Source organism: Rhineura floridana, chromosome 3 (assembly GCF_030035675.1).
Source record: "Rhineura floridana isolate rRhiFlo1 chromosome 3, rRhiFlo1.hap2, whole genome shotgun sequence".
Classification (NCBI taxonomy): domain Eukaryota; kingdom Metazoa; phylum Chordata; class Lepidosauria; order Squamata; family Rhineuridae; genus Rhineura; species Rhineura floridana.
Window position 1 is genome coordinate 117984414 of NC_084482.1, and position 11383 is coordinate 117995796.

Sequence of the window (11383 nt, forward strand, 5' to 3'; positions counted from 1 at the left end):
AGTAGGAATAAATGGACAGTTCTCTCAATGGAGGGCTGTAGAAAGTGGAGTCCCTCAAGGATCGGTATTGGGACCTGTACTTTTCAACTTGTTCATTAATGACCTAGAATTAGGAGTGAGCAGTGAAGTGGCCAAGTTTGCTGACGATACTAAATTGTTCAGGGTTGTTAAAACAAAAAGGGATTGCGAAGAGCTCCAAAAAGACCTCTCCAAACTGAGTGAATGGGTGGGAAAATGGCAAATGCAATTCAATATAAACAAGTGTAAAATTATGCATATTGGAGCAAAAAATCTTAATTTCACATATATGCTCATGGGGTCTGAACTGGCGGTGACCGACCAGGAGAGAGACCTCAGGGTTGTAGTGGACAGCACGATGAAAATGTTGACCCAGTGTGCGGCAGCTGTGAAAAAGGCAAATTCCATGCTGGGGTAATTAGGAAAGGTATTGAAAATAAAACAGCCGATATCATAATGCCGTTGTATAAATCTATGGTGCGGCCGCATTTGGAATACTGTGTACAGTTCTGGTCGCCTCATCTCAAAAAGGATATTATAGAGTTGGAAAAGGTTCAGAAGAGGGCAACCAGAATGATCAAGGGGATGGAGCGACTCCCTTATGAGGAAAGGTTGCAGCATTTGGGACTTTTTAGTTTAGAGAAAAGGCAGGTCAGAGGAGACATGATAGAAGTGTATAAAATTATGCATGGCATTGAGAAAGTGGATAGAGAAATTTTTTTCTCCCTCTCTCATAATACTAGAACTCGTGGACATTCAAAGAAGCTGAATGTTGGAAGATTCAGGATAGACAAAAGGAAGTACTTCTTTACTCAGCACATAGTTAAACTATGGAATTTGCTCCCACAAGATGCAGTAATGGCCACCAGCTTGGACGGCTTTAAAAGAAGATTAGACAAATTCATGGAGGACAGGGCTATCAATGGCTACTAGTCATGATGGCTATGCTCTGCCACCCTAGTCAGAGGCAGTATGTTTCTGAAAACCAGTTGCCGGAAGCCTCAGGAGGGGAGAGTGTTCTTGCACTCGGGTCCTGCTTGCGGGCTTCCCCCAGGCACCTGGTTGGCCACTGTGAGAACAGGATGCTGGACTAGATGGGCCACTGGCCTGATCCAGCAGGCTGTTCTTATGTATCTCAGCCCCTTTAGTTTACCCCATTTAAATGAACCTCTTACCCTTGATCCTAACATTCACATTGACCAGCTAAACTCCCACCAGAGGGGTAACAATCTGTGTCTGTTCCTTCCCCTTACCCATCATAAAATGGACATTTAGTAGTTTAAAATGATAGATATTTAGTGTTAGAACTGAACCCCACACTACTGCAGCACGTTCAGAGACATTGCAGGGATGTTACTTTGCAGATGCATGAGCCAGGTGCAATCTGTTAAACTGAAATACAGATACTATTTACGTGGAAGCAGTCTGCTCATTTCTGTGTATAAGACTTTGGTTTGAGAATCGATACAGAGCCCTATGGGATTTCAGATGCCTTCTAATCGAGTCCAGTCTCCTCCAAATTGAGTGATACCTGCAAAGGAATTGATTTCAATGCAGTAATACATATGGGGGGGTACAAAATAAATGAGAAACAAAGCTTCACACTCAAAAATCTGAAGAATGCAGCAGCCCAATATTCTGTGATATTCACTGACTTAGTGCCAAAACAAATCCCAAATCGGATACAAGATAATGATGTACTCATTTGCCTGGCCCTTTGTTCGTGTATCTCAGTGCACTTAGTGCAAAAATGGTACAAGGGATATGGATGATCATATGCTTCAGAAGCCTTTTCCCCACACATTTGGGAGTATCTGCAGGGCTGACTCAAGACATTTGGCTGCCTGAAGTGAAGGACAAGTTACTGCCCCCACCCCATTCTGCATAGAGAAGTCTACTGGACAGGCAGGTAAACCTTATTTCAGTACTGGCAATGGGATACAATCCTCCACTGCACCTGAAGACAGCAAGCTAAATATGGAGGTACACAGAACAGGTTGTGTGGCACAAACAGCTCTATCCTCCAGCACAAGGTTATGCTTGGGGGTTCAGGAGGAACAGCTGGGGAACTGCCCCCACTGCCTCCCACTATTTTGCCACCTGAGACATTTGCCTCATTCTGCCCAGTGGTGGGGCTGCCCTGAATATCTGGCTAGGAAATTTCCGGGGGGGATTGTTACGGTATCTTACCTTATGTGTGCTTTCTTCCCTGTTCATGGGTACAACTCGCATGTGATAAAATGTAATTAATTTATATCACATCAGCCAGCATATAGTGGATGAACCAATGGTCATGTGAAGGGCAAGGATCTATTAATGCCCCTTTAGTGTCTACTTTGGCTTATTTAGACCATTTTTTTCTGAGTTGATGGTTAATACACTGTTCTCTTATGGTAATGGTCCAATCTATAGGCTATTTAGATTACCTTGTAACTATTGTGGAAACATACTGTGTTTTCAAAAAAATACAATAGCCTCTCTCTGTGGGAGTGCAGTATTCCTATTCATCATACTGTTAGTCACCTATCCGCCCATTTAAAATAAACAAATAATCTGTGACTCTGTGTGTGTGTGTGTTAGTTACCTTAACTGAAATTTGTGGTGCAGCTTATTGTTCCAACCTGCTACCTGGATTGGTTTTTATCAAATATTCCTTCCCTACAGGCCTTTCTAGCAGGCCGTTCATACTTACTACATTTGAACACTGGTACGCAAATGGTGATGGTTAACTTAATTTTGTTCTACTTTTGTGCAAAGCTGTAAGCTGAAAGAGGGGCCATAACTCAGGGCATGTACTTTTTTGTAAAAGGTCCCAAATTCAATCCTTGCCTGGCATCTCCAGTTAAAATAATCTCAGCAAAGCTGGAAAAGATCCCTGTCTGAGACTTTGGAGAGCTGCTGCCCATCAGAATAGACAAACAGTGGGCTAGGTCAGCTAAAGATAGTGTCATATAATTATGTTATGTGCTACATATAACCTTCATGTTCCCCTCTTATCCAGCCCTGGGATTTTATGAAAAAGAGGGACAGGACCATGTAAAATAATATGTTTTGTTAGGCTGACATGTACTGGTGAGTGTTTTGAGATTATCAGAGTTCTTCATTCATTCCATTAAACAGGATGCACTTTCAGGAGTGTAGCAAGACAATTTTCATGGGGGAGGCAGAGACAAAAATTGTGGGGGCAGAAGGGTTGGGGCATTGGTCACTGTAAAAGAGGTTTGTGGGGGGTAAGTTTTCATAGATAATGACACCCCCCATTTATGCATTTTTAATTAGAAACTATGACTTGTGAAGTTTACAAAAAAGCAAATCAATTTAAATAAATGTTTTCCACATGCAAAATAGTTGTGTAAACTAAGTAACAGTGACTAGGAAGTAAATGTATATTGTACAAGTCATCCTACCACCCTACATAATGATCTGAACAGTTAATGAAGTCTAATGCACTGATTCACTTGACATTCCTTCAAATATGTTACTTTTCAAAAGCCAAGATCACTAAGTTTGCTTTTCTCTGATGAAGCATTGAACACCTGTATGGTATTGGTGCGTGCATCAAAAGTTGAGAATGAATTTTCACACCCAGCTGTACATGCACCAAAGGTGAATCCTGCAGCATATGAAGTGTACATGTGTGGAAAGGCTTCCTTGTACAGGTACAATGTTTTAATAAGTTCGTGAACTGTGAGTTCAGTTCTCCTGAGGTAGCTATTTCCCAGAACTGACTACCCTGGTCTCCTTTGCCATGCCAGGAAAGCAATTAAGTGAAGTTTCACTTTAAACATTAAGTTAATACCTATAAACATGACTTATCATCAGGAAATTCTTGATAACATGTCACATAGGAACTATACGTCTCTCTGAACTACAGGTGCTACAATTAACTATACAAGCTCACAAACTCCATTCTACAGAAAGGCCCTAGGCCAGCTAGCTAACACTGCTACTGATGACTCTACCAGCAAATGTCACATGCCCTGTTTTGGTAATACATAAGTTCACGTGAAAAAAGTTAAATAAAGTGAGTTATTTATGACTTGCACAATTGGGTAGAGGTCTAAAACTGTGCAAACTAAGTTTGCTCTAGCAACTAATAAGGCTCTAGCCACGTTATCCTTGTCAACACCATTTTGAAACAGAACCAGCTTGAAAGGATTGAATCTTTTTCAACTTTTACAACAAACTAGGGAATAAATGCCCCCAGACATGCACGCACACACAATATTCCAGCTCCCTGATGCTTGGGCTAAGTTAGTAAGTTCTCATTAGGTTTCATGGGCTTTGGAGAGCCAGCTCACTCACCTCTCTGCTTCTTCTCAGGTCCTGCCCTGGACTCAGCAAGGCTGTTGCATTGTACAAGCCCCAAAGCTTAGGCACATTCACCAGATGCGTTAACAGCACCAACCACCTACAGAGGCTGCCTGAGCACAAAAGGCAAGTAGAATATCAGTGTTGCCAACAAGAACATTTTTCCCACCAGACCCACACCCCAAATCCACCAAAATCTGACCTTAACCCACTAGACACTGTGTTTGATAACATTTTTGCATTATTGTGATACACTGTTATGAGGAGTTGCTTAACGAGGTGGATAATAGAATTTAGAAGTACTAGCAACCATTGGTGTGTTGTATTTTAAGTTTGGAACTGCAGATATAAATATGTGTGTACTAAAAGGCACTCAGTTCTAAAAGAAATATGGAGGTTACATTCCTGTTTTTTTTAGGTTTAAAAATGCTCTCTCTCTCTCTCTCTCTCTCTCTCTCTCTCTGTGCGTGCATGTGTGTATTTTTGGTTAGCTACTCTGAGAACAGGATGATGTACTCGATGGGCCTTTGCCTGATCCAGCAGGCTCTTCCTGTGATGATTATAAGATGTACTGTTTATACAAAGGATACCCATTATGGAATCACCTTATTAAATACAAACAGAGGTTCCTCATTGGTGAGGCAAGTGCACTCTGTGCATGCTCAGGCCATTTATTTCTAAGGCTTCATGTCTCCTTTGGCGGTGCTTAGGATGCATCACACTCTGATTGGGTAGAATATTGCCTGCACATTTTCCTTCTCAGTCAGCCAATTGGCAAGAATCTCTTTGTCTTTATACCTTTAAAAAACAAGCACCCCAGAGGACCTGGAGACTTGACTTTAAAATCATCCTTTCTGTCACTGGCTGATTGTGTTGTGCTGGGTAAATTACTCTGATATCCTTTCAATCAAAGGGGTAAACAACTGCCATGGCTTCCAGCAGAAATGAAACAATAGTCAAGTAGCACTTTAGAGACTGTACAGAGGAACAGAAATGCAAAAAATGAAAAATACAAGAAAATATATGGAAGTATAATTTTCTTTTTTTTAAAGGCTAGATTTTGGCTAGCCAGTTTCTAGCTGAAATACATAATAGCAGGAGGAGAGGGAATGAAACTGAAGTATTTGTTAAAAAAAACACCAGATTCTGACCATAAAATGTTTGACATCCACTAGATTTCCCACTAACCACTAGACAGCAAAATTCACCACCAGACATGTGCCACTGGATTTTAGTTGGAAAATTATTAAATTGGCAGCAATGGGGGAGATGGTCTGTCATGCATAACAATACAGTAGGGCCCCGCTTACCGGCGTTCCGTTTTGCGGCGTTCCGCTCATGCAGCGGCTTTCAATTCGAGGAAATTCCCTGTTTTAAAGCCGATTTTGCACTTTTACGGCGTTTTGTGACATTTTCACGTAATTTTCGCACAACGTGGCCCATTATAGTCTATGGGTTCCGCTTTACAGCGATTTCCAGTTTACGGCGGGGGCCTGGTCCCTAACCCGCCGTATTAGCTGGGCTCTACTGTACTGTCTTTCCCGTCTTGCCTTCCTCCAATTGCAAACCCTTAGGTTTGCCAACTCCCTCCCCCACCCAACAAGATTTGTGTTCACTTCATTCACACTTTCTATTCCTATATTAGCTGTGTTTGGTATCTACCCCCTTTTATCCAGAAGACAAAGATACTGTGGATTCTTGAGGAGTACATCCAGTCATATTATTAGTCTAATCCCTCCTGCCTCCCAGGTCCTCCCCTCAACTACTCGGTCCTGCTCAAGAAGGCAAACTTCTTAACTCATACTTATTATTAAGAGAATACAACACTGTGTTTGCATTCCTTTGGTAACTTTGCCCTGCCCCTCTCTTTGAATACGTAAACTGTATTTCTAAAACCTCAAGTGAAGTTGAAATTCATGCTAGAAATTTGGGGACTGAAAGGAAATTTTGTTTGGGGTGTAGAAGTATCATTTGGGGGGCAATGCCTTCATTTGCCTCCCCCGTTGCTACACCCCTGCACACTTTTAATCTGGCAAAATGACTCACTGAAGTTTATATAACTTTATCATCTTGACTTTTCAACTGTTTAATAGCCCTTATCAGCAAGTAAAAACACTCCACAACAGATCAGTAGAGTGATCGAGAAAGCCATAAACACAGAAAGGAAGAAAACATCTACAGGTAAACCAAGTCTGAATGCCTATTTGCTGCCAAAACCCTCCATAAATACAGAAGTCTAACAGGTTTATTATCCTCCCTTTGATTGTATGTCATTATAACAGCATTGTTTTCAAAAACACCAAATCCTCCGTAGTGCGCACTTCGCAGTAAAACATACTGATCTCGGCTCTTTTGAAAGATGAATAGACATTGCTTCCCTCAGATTCAAAGCTTGTAGAATAACTAGATATTGCTGTGCAAATTCCAAGTGTACAATTGCAGGGTTTTATCTGCATTGCTAGATATTAGATTTGGGGGAGGGGGAGGAAGAAAGTAAAATAGGATGGACTCTGAATTTATCAGAAAGGGACTACTGTTTAGGGATGCATGATAAAGGCCTAGAGCAGCCTTTCCCAACCAGTGTGCCTCCAGATGTTGTTGGACCACAACTCCCATCAGCCTCAGCCATCATTGTCAATGGTCAGGAAATAGGGTTGCCAGGTCGGAACCATCCAAAACCCTGAGAAAATGGGGGCGGGCCCTAGTGACGTCACTGGGTGGGCCCTAGTGATGTCATTAAGCATGATACATTGTATCAACCACAGTTGCTTGGAGCATACCATTCAAAAAAAAATTCTCTGATTGGAGATTAAAATAGAAATCTTACCTAAAATAGGGTGTTCCTAGGTCCATCTGAAGTGACAAGGTCATTCTTTCTCACAAGCTTAGGGTGATGCAAAATGGAAATGGACTGCCTTCAAGTTGATCCCAGATAGGGTCTTCCTGGTAAGCAGTATTCAGACAGAGGTGGTTTACTATTGCCTTCCTCTGAGTCTGAGAGGCAGTGACTGGCCCAAGGTCACCCAGTGAGCTTCATGGCTGTGTGGAGATTCAAACCCTGGTCTTCCAGGTCACAGTTCAACGCCTTTAGGGAACATTTAATCTAGCTTACTTGCTTCTGGCAAGAAGGGTTTACGTGCCCTCAGGCCATGCCATTATTGGAAGAAAGGAGCTTAGTGTTGCAGAGATGTTAGATGGGAGCACAGATGGATGCCCCAGAAGGCAGCAACTGTAAACATGCTTATTAAGGAACTAAGCCCCATAGAACTCAATAGGACTTACTTCTGAGTAGATATGGTTGCAGCCATGTTAAACAAATTAAACCAGAACTATCACTAGAAGCTAAAATGATGAAACTGAGGTTATCATACTTTGGACACATAATGAGAAGACATGATTCACTAGAAAAGACAGTAATGCTGGGAAAAACAGAAGGGGGTAGAAAAAGTGGAAGGCCAAAGAAGAGATGGAAGCCACAGACCTGAACTTACAAGATCTGAACAGGGTAGTTCATGACAGATGCTCTTGGAGGTCACTGATTCATAGGGTGGCCATAAGTCGTAATCAACTTGAAGGCACATAACAACAACAGCCCTTGTAAATCTGTCACTAAATTTTTCCATGTATCGCAAAGGATTGTGAGCACAAATTCTGGGTCTCAGTCTAAATGTGGGCTGCTGCTGGTCAGGCCAGTTGAACCTAAATGTTGCAACACATAAACAGAGAATATGCTAGAATGTACCCATCAACTCTCCTTTCCCCTCCACTCACCTGTTGGATTAATACTTTGGAGAGGATTTGGTAATAGTGGACAAGCAGTCTCAAACACTAAAACTTGAAGTCACCTAAAGAAGCTGGATATGCAGTTAAGTTCAGGAAATACCTTTTTCACAGAATGCACAAGGACTGTATGGAACATGCTGTAAGGCAGTCCTGCCCTGTGTCAGCCTGTGACTTTAAGATGACCCGGTCTTTCTGGGCTTCCATTTATTTTATTTGACAAAATTTATATACTGCTTAGAGAACAAGACCTCTAAGTAGTTTACAGTAGACAGTCTAAAATATTCATTAAAAATACCAATAAAAACATTAAAAACAAATTAAATGAACAAAGGTTTAAAATATAAAATAAAATCAGTAATTTAAAAGACAATTAAGTGTTTTTAAAATTACTGATTTTATTTTATATTTTAAAACTTTTTTCATGTACTAAAATCATGCATCAAAATTACTCCATCACATATAAGCGAAGTCATGCCTCCCTTAAATACACTCAGTGCAGAATGGGTTCTACCTAGCAAGGAAGGGGGAAATTGCTCCAAGCAATTGCCCATCTCCCGACAAGTGTCAAGCACCTCTCCCTGATGGGCATGACTGTCTTGTGAGTGGCTGGTTCAGAACCATCTGTCAGTCAAAACCCACCTGGATCAAGAACTTTGAAAAGATGTCTCTTGCCAACAGTCTTTGTCCCTCAACCTCTGTCTGACCAGCAACGCTGCTATGTTACAGGGGAGGAGACCAAAAGCTTGTTTGGAAATAGCAGCAGTGGGATAGACTTAAAACTGATTTTTCCATGCATGATTCTGCATCTTACTTTTGTCCTTTCCTTTTCCTTCATACAAATTCCTAAAATGGGCTGTTGGGTTCCCCCCAGGCAGAGACTGCTGAGCCCCATCGTGGCTGCTCCCGCCTAGCGGCGCCCACAGCATGAGGGGTGAAGTGGCCGGGCGTCCTTTCCGGAGCCAGGGAACCGGCTCCGGGGCTAAGAAGGAGCCGGCCCAGCCTGGCCTCCACTGCCACCGCCTCTTCACGGCTCCTGCTGAGGCTGCCAGGCCGCTTGGACGCCGTCTCCTAGCAACCGCTCCTACGGGGGCTGCTGCTGGGGGGGTCCCTGCAGGGGTGGCAGCTGGACGAAGGTGCCCACATGGCAGATGCGGGCCAGGAGGCTGGCCTCGCTCAGGCACAGGAACAGCGGCCCCAGGCCAGGCGGCTGCAGGCTCCACTCCAGGACCCTTACCTGCGGCTGTGTGGGCGGCGGGGCTGCTGCTGCAGCTGTGGCTGTGTGCTGCTCGGCAGCGGGCAGGGGCTGCTGCTGGGGGGGTCCCTGCAGGGACGGCGGCTAGACGTGCTGGGCTGCAGCTGGACGAAGGCGCACACGCGGCAGCTGCAGGCCAGGAGGGTGGCCTCGCTCAGGCGCAGGAACGACGGTGGTGGTGGCGGCTCGAGTCTTGAGGCACCTGCTGGCAGCCGCTTCGTCCTCCTGTGTCTGCAGTCCCCAGCTGACTGAGAAAGGGCGGGAAGGCGGCCAGCCAGAGCCTTCAATGTATGCGTGTGTCAATCATGCATGCGTGGCTGAGGGGGGCGCTGAAAACGATCCACGTGTTTGATGTGAGTATGGCCGGAGACCGGAGACGGCCCCCTTTTGCCGAAGACTCCGGCTGAAAACCGGAGATCTGGCAACCCTATCAGGAAAGATGGGAATTGTGGTCTAACAACATCTGGAGGCACACTGGTTGGGAAAGGCTGGCCTAGAGCAACCTTCACCAGTCTGGTGCCCAGGCTGTGTCTGGGCCAACTATTTCTCAAGCTAAAATGGGTAGGAGCGGACCATGTATGCCACATTGGACTTTTTGGAAGATGGCAGTAATAAAATAAATAAGAAATAGATGTATTGTGCTAACAGACATACCCATGTATGCATGAACCCATTGCTCACCTCAGACATTCTCCCTCATACAATTTCCATCATGCAAAGGGAAGCATGGGGGAATGCTATCAGGCCCCACCCCCTGTTGCATCACTGTCACTACTCCTGCAACCCTTCACGCATTGGAGGCTGAACATCCATAGCAGGGAGATTTTTCTATTTGTGTAGGCTCTCTGTGTGATTTAGAATCCTAATCTTTCAGAGTTCTAACTTATACAGAAAGCCTACACAAATAGAACAGTAGTTCTACAGACGTTTAGGCCTCAGTGCATGGAGGACTGTGGGAAATAGTGACAGTGATGTGAGGAAGAGGCCAGGGAGCATGCTTCCACTCATCCCCTTGGACAATGGTAATTATATAAAAGGAAGGATGCCTGAATGAATACAGCTTTGCAGACATTTAATGATACAGCAGACTGCACAGTACTTTGAGGTGTGCTCCTTCCATGCCCACCATGTTGTTCCCTATTGTTAATAATAATTGTCCCCTACTGTTTCAGTGTGACATGTTACTCTTTATTTCCTGCCTTTAACTATCATGTTGAGCTGCACTTCTGCCAAAGCTCAATGCCAATCACTGTTGGTGGGTCATGAACCATCATCTCCATTAGATGTTATGCAGTTGGATTTGTGTTGGTAGAAAGTGCTTTGAGACCTTGAAAATGAAAAGTACTAGACAAAATATGAAGTGTTATGGTTAGATTTGAAAATGAAGTGGAAACAGAGCACAAAGACAAAAGCTGAAGTGCAGAACACTCTGCCCAGTGGAAATGTTGCAGAGAGCTGTGTAAGTTCACAGCAATGAACAGGCCCAGCATTAACAGATGGTCAGGTCGGGCACTGGCCAAAGGCTCAGGAGATCATAGAGGCCCCTCTCTACTTCTCTTCCTTCCCCCCCTTTTTGAACTCTCCGCCTTGTTCCCATGCATACCTGTGTGCTGTATTTATCCAGACAGAGCACTCCTGCCTTTTAAAATGCCAGCTAGCTTTTTATTGTATATTTATTTGAACTCCATCTTTCTTTTTATTTGTATTTTTGTCCTGTTTAATCACAAGACTGAATTGTATGTGGGACAAAACTGTCTCAGTAATAATAATAAGAACATAAGAACATAAGAACCTGTGCCGAGGTATTGATAATCCTTGACAAATTCAATGTCCTCATTGTCAACTTGAAAGTTACATAAATCTTCTGTTGACATTACTTTAGTCTTTTTGACATTCAGTTGTAGTCCTGCTTTTGTGCTTTCCTCTTTAACTTTCATCAGCATTCGTTCTAAATCATTACTGGTTTCTGCTAGTAGTATGGTATTGTCTGCATATCTTAAATTATTGATATTTCTCCCT